Source organism: Chrysochloris asiatica, unplaced genomic scaffold, assembly GCF_000296735.1.
Source record: "Chrysochloris asiatica unplaced genomic scaffold, ChrAsi1.0 scaffold00083, whole genome shotgun sequence".
Lineage (NCBI taxonomy): Eukaryota > Metazoa > Chordata > Mammalia > Afrosoricida > Chrysochloridae > Chrysochloris > Chrysochloris asiatica.
The window spans coordinates 9,818,830-9,825,251 of NW_006408601.1; positions in this window are offsets into that span (position 1 = coordinate 9,818,830).

Here is a 6,422-nt window from a genome sequence, read left to right on the forward strand (position 1 = left end):
AACCGACCCACTGCCATGAGGCTTCGGGTAAGCCTCGGAATTTCCAGCGACAGCCTTCCCCCATCTTTAGAGAAGGCAGGCCAGATTTCATACCCACCATCCTGGAATAGACCGCAGCAAGCACCCACCTGTTCTCATACCAAGTCTCGGGACTGAGTGTCCCGGAGTCCAGATTCAGGCGGAGCAGACACGACCTGGAATATCTGGGTAACAAGTCTGCATCCAGATTCCTGAATTTCCCCCCTTACACACACGTGTCGCGCTCAGCAGCAAAGTTTCGGGACATTGATATGAATCTTCCAAATTCATTTCCTAGGCGCCAAAGGTACTGCTGGGCATTTAAAGAGCGCTTTAATGATTAAGACTTTTAAATTTAAAAAATTCCTTAAAGACGCAAAGTATGTTCACATTTTGCGTGTGACCAGTTCGCGGCACGATACTAATTCCCCTCCACCGAAGGGTTAATTTGCCCAGGAGAGCAGCCAGGTGCAGTCCCCTTGCCGCCACCTCCTCGAGTCCCGCGCACTTCCCCCTTCGGCCGGGTCAGCTGCCCCTCCCCCGCCCAGTCAGCCCGCCGCGGGCCCGACAGTTCCTGGACAGCATCTTCGCGGTTTCCAGGGAAACGACTCCCGGCCAATCAGAGAGCCGGTCGTGGGCTAGCGATTGGTTGGAGGCGTCAGGGGCGGTCCCGGACCTTCCGCCTTCGATTTAAAAATTTGGCGCGGAAAGCCGGACCGTGGCCAGCACCGCCCCTTCTCAGCGCGGGGCTTGAGCGCGGGCAAACCCGTGCCCGGAACCACGGCATCCCCGCCCCTCCCCCTCGCCCCTCTGCGCGGGAGCCCAGCTCCTCCCTCCACGGCCCCCGGCGGAGCGGGAGGCGGGAAACGGCCGCCGCTGCCTCCACCGCCCGTCCCAGCCGGTCCCCGGCTCCCGGCCGCCCGGGCTTCGGTTCCCTCTGCGTCCCACTGACCTGTCAGTTCACCACACGGTGTGAGCCAGAGGGGGCTGAGCTGGGACTCCTGGGCACCGCTACCCCTTTCAGGCCCTGGAGCCCGCGTGTGGGGTCGTCAGTCCGTCCTTACGCCGCGCCGAGGTGGGTGCGGGAGGGAAACGCTGGGACCCGGACTGGCGGGCTGGCGGGCTGACACAGGCAACGTGACCGTCCGGGAGCAGTCAAGTACCCGATTTGAAATTAACCCGCTCCCAGCGCGAGCAGATCCCGCGGGCGGGGAGGGCCGCTCCCCTCCCCCACGCCGCCAGTCCCGACCCCGGACCGGGCGCGCCAATCCCAGCCTCCCGCCACGAGCCGCCGGCAAATAGGGTGCAGGCGCCGCCCTCCGGTCCCGCCCCTAGGCAGAGTTGGGGGGAAAGTTCAACAACTTTTTTTTTTTTTAATTTTGCAAATCCCCCTCCCCTTACTCAAAGTTGGGGAAGAGGTCTAGCCCGCCCGGGGCTCGCGCGCTGGGACGCGGACGCCCTCACGATACCCAGCCGACCCACTCCTGCCTTGCCTGCGATCCGTTCACCTGCCCCGAAAACTCCCGCCGGGACCATCCCCTTTTCCATCCCTGGCAAACGTGATTGCGATGCCCACCTACTCCTCCCTGGCTTCCATGGGTTACTAGGGGAAGAGGCTCAGCTAACTAGTGCTAGACTCGTTGCGCTTGCGGCCTTGACCGTGCTGCGAGAACTCAGGTGTGGGAGGACGAGGAGTACAATTGAAAACCCTCCAAGCCCGTTCCCGCCGGCGTCCGCTGTCTCCCATCTCCTGGTTTCCCACCCATTCCTTCCTTCTCCCTCCCTGTTGTCGTCCCTCACTTTGCTCGGCTTCCAAGCCTTAAACCGGGTATATTGTGGAGTTCTAGAATAACAGCAGGACTGGGAGACCCCAACGATCACAGGGAAACCTAGGCGGGTGCCTGTACTGTTTGGTTTGTTACGCACTTCTCAACTTTTCAACGTTTCCCCTTTTCTGGGACCGCTGCTGGTGTTGGGGGCCTCATGTGTTGCCCAACCGCTCCTAGATCTGGGCGCCCATCTATCAACTGCTTGCCTTGGGCTCTTCCTCCTCCTCTAATCTCAAGTCTCTAAGCTCCTGCAAGGTCCGGGGGCGCACTCCTCCAGCCCGGCTACTTAGTTTTATCAGTTGCTGATTCGCAGCGTGGGATACTTTTCCAGACGCGATAAGGGTGGGGATGCTGGGATACTGCGGCCAGGGTCGCCATGCATGCAGAGCCCCGGGCCTTAGTGGCGACCGGTGGCGCATCCCCGAACGGTTCGTAGTGTCTTGTCTCTGTCCTCTCCTAGCCGCCAGCGAGGGCGGGTGACCGACCCAGTTTCAGGCAAGTATTGCTCAGGAACTCGCTTCGACTTGAAAGCGGGCCTTTTGACTTGGAACAGTGCGCAACCGAGTCTCTGTTTATAGCTCCTCGAAATTAAAATAAAGCCCAAGCCTCTGGGTAGGCCCACACCACGACAAGTCTGAGCAGTTAGTTGTTTCTTACTGATTCCCCCACCCCCGGGACAGCTGGTGTGGTGTGGAGCAAGGTGGCGTTAAAAAGACAACGACAAAAGGTGGACACTTTTCTGTGTTAACCACTGTTTTCCAGATTGACCCTCTTCCCCTTCCCGTCAGCGATTATAGGATTGCTCAGATTCAGATCTGCCCAATCTACCCAACATTTTTACAGCCCTGGAGTATAGTCCAGCTTGCACAATCCTCTGTCATCAAGTCGATTCCGATTTACAGCCGACCTATAGAGCAGAGTAGAACGGCTCCTTAAGGTTTCCAAGCCTGTCAATCTTTAAAGGGACTCTTTTCAGAAGCAGCCTCTCTGATAGCCCTGTGTTCGTTCAGGCAATGACTAATACTCTCACATGTGTTGATCCAGGGGCCATTTAAGATGCAGGTGCTTGGAATGGCAAGTAAGTAAGTACCTGTGCTGAACGAACACAGGGCGCTGTTTCCTCTGGTGACACTGCACAGATGTTAACCATTTGTGGCACCAGAAAGTGAAGCACAGCATTTTAAAGCAACAAGTCTACGGTCACACAGTGAATGACAGGCCTGGGATCTGAAGCAAAACCTAACTCTTAAGGCTTTTCTAACTGCTGGTAGCGTAGTGGTTATGAATCGGGCTGTGAACCTTAAGGTCAGCGGTCCGAAATTACCAGGCGCTCCGCGGGAGAAAGATGAGGCTTTCTACTCCCGTAAAGATTTACACCCTCGGAAACCCTGTACAGGGTCGCTATGGGTCGGAACCTACTCGACGGCACTTAACAACAACAACAACAACAATATCTTCCACTAAGGAGCTCTGCTAGTGTAGTGGTTATGAATAGAATGGGGCTGTGAACCTCAAGGTCAGCAGTCCAAAACTACCAGCTGTTCCTCAGGAGAAAGATGAGGTTTTCTGCTCCCGTAAAGATTTACAGCCTAGGAAACCCTGTACAAGGTCTCTATGAAACCCTGTACAGGTTTGCTATGAGTCGGAACCGACTCCACAGCACACCACCACCACCATGCCTGCCACTTGCTTCATAGGACTGTTGTGCTCCCCTTTTATTTTATAGAGAAGAAAACTGAGGAACACAAAAATTTAAGTGATGACCAATTCTAGTTCAAATATTGCACTTTACAACCTCTGAAAGTTCCTGTGCTGACAATTTTACTTCGTCTTTAACTAGCCCTTAATTTAACCATTTAGTCCTCCCTCAAATAACAACCCAACAACAAACAAAAACCAGATGGGATATGTAATTCTTATTTTAATGACAAGTTATACTTCATCTCCCTGAATATGATGAAAAGTAAAATTCAGAGAATATGATGAAACTCAGAGTGAGATTATATTGTTGAATCTTAAATCTTAATGACCTTTTCATACAAATGAAAAAGAAAGCAAGGTAAAATAGCTCTACTCATTGCTTTGTAATGTGTTGATTTGAAGTTCTGTATAAGTGTGAAGTACTTCTGGACTATTGAAGAAAGACATGTTGTTGGTAAAGCCGATGAGTTGATTCTGACTCATAGCAGCCTTGTATAGGGTTTCTGAGGAACGGCTGGTGAGTTTGAACTGCCAACCTTGTGGTTCAAACTGACCTTAAGGTCGAGTGCTTATCCTACGGTGCCATAGGACTATTGAAAACGTTTGCCAAGAAGGAAAGATCAGGGGACAAGCTTGAAACCTTTCCACCACTACTCCCATCAAACATATTCATGTTATTAGCTGTATAATCCAAGAGAATGCTCCTGCTTTTGTTTCCGCCCATTTTGTAGTCACCATGTTGTGTAATCTCTGAAGTTAGACTCATTTTTCAACTCTATGCTGCCATTCAAATAGGTTGCATAACTCAGAAAATTAAGATGTGTGTAATGAGTTCAGCACCAAATAAGGTTATAATTTTTTTTTTTTTTAAAGCTATATGTAGTAGGGAAAGATGTGTGTCATCTGAGGTGCTTGGCTTCAGAGGTAACCGTCAAGAGATTTCTGAATCATATTCCTTTCCTTCACCACCAAACAGTCTCATTCACTGATTTTGAAGAGAGCAGGTCCTTCCCCCACTGACCTGGGCAGGAAGGGTAAGGAAGGAGTTGCTTTCCTTAGTGGTTATCCTAGCCCTTTTCATCTGCCTTTCCACACTCGCCTCCTCAGTAGCTTCCTCCAGCCCCTCCCCTGCCAGGTGCTTGCCTTTCCAGTTCTATTTCCTGATCCAGTCCAGCAGTGTGGGCTTGCACTTCTTGAGCTGCACGTGCTGCTGGCACAGCCACCACAAAACAGCTGTGGAGACCTTTAAAGTGCACAAATCCCCATGGGCTGGGTTGGTCGCAGCTGCTCACAACCAAATCTCAGTCTTCCCTGCTCCCTTTGACTAGTTGATTGTTCTGCCAGCAAATGAATCTCAGCCCAACCAGCTATTGTTGGTTCTGACTCAAAGCCATCCTATGGGACAGGGTAGAACTTTCCCCATTGGGTTTCCAAGGCTATTTAAGGCTGTAATCTTTGTAGAAACAGACTGCCCCATCTTTCTCCCTAACTGCTTTTGCTGGGTTCAAAAGGACCACATTTTGACTAGCATCCAAGCTCTTGATCACCCACCATCAAGGCTTCTAGAGAAATCTGTTGTTGCTGAGTGCTGTGGAGTTGATTCCAACTTACAGCAACCCTGTATAGGGTTTCTCTACAGGAGCAGAAAGCCTTATCTTTCTCCTAAGGAGTGGATGGTGGGTTCGAACCACCAACTCTGTGGTTAACAGCTTAGTACATAACCCACTATGCCACCAGAGCTCCCAAATGGACAGGTTTAAAGAGGGTCTTACAAGAAATCCAGGAGGTAAGGGAGCTTGCAGTTGACTTTTGCTAATTGTGGATCTAGAATTGGTCAGAGTGGCTCAGGCAATGTAGCGACTGTATTTCAAATTCCCCTCAAGTTCACCATGACTTCTTGTGAGTTTCTCTACTAAATGAATGAGCTCTGGGTAGATGTTTGCAAACTTGGATTCAGTTGTAGCAACAGTTGCTACTATTTATCTAGTGATTGCTGTTCCAAAATGTTTGAAATACTTTGGGGATAATGGAAGGAGCTCTGGTAGTGCTGTGAATTAGGCATTGGACTACTAGCTGCAAGGTTGGCGGTTCAAACCCAAAAGCCACTCCTTGAGAGAAAGATGAGTCTGTCTGTTCCTATAAAGGCTTACAGCCTCAGAAACCCTTATACAGGGAGGCTTAAAGTTGAAATCAACTCTATGACAGTTGCTTTTTGGGTTTGGGGGAATAATGGAGTCCCAGGTGGTATAAACAATTAATGAGCTCAGCTGTTAACCAAAAGACTGGGGGTTCCTCGGAAGAAAGCCATGGCAATCTATTTCTGAATGGTCACAGCCATTGAAAACTCTGTGGAACAAACTTCTACTTTGACATGCATGGGGTTTCCAGGAGTTGGAGCTGACTTGTTGGCAAATAGTTTATTAGTCTTGGAGTAATAGAAAATAATATACTGAGGAACATTTTTATAAAACTGGCCCATGAGTTCTGTCCTCAGTATATTTCTGCATCATATAAACTTAAAAAAATGTCCTACATTAAAACAGTACATATACACGTGCCACAGACTCCCGTTGACCTGGAGATGAGAGAGAGAGAAGAGGAAGCACAGGTTGGTCCAAAGTGTGGTGAGACCTGGGGACACTTGAGTCTATGGACAAGGACATAGCCACAGAGGGCTAGAGCTGAGAGTGAAGCATCCAGCTGATATGAACTGAGAGAAGATGCACAAGAACACCCAAAGTTGCAGATAGCACCCATTTGACTTAGCCTCAATGGCTTGATAATCAGAACTCAACTAGAGGAAGATTAAAAAAAAAAAAAAGAACAAAATAATTTTTGATAAAAGAAACAAGGGTAAATTGCTACATTTGATGA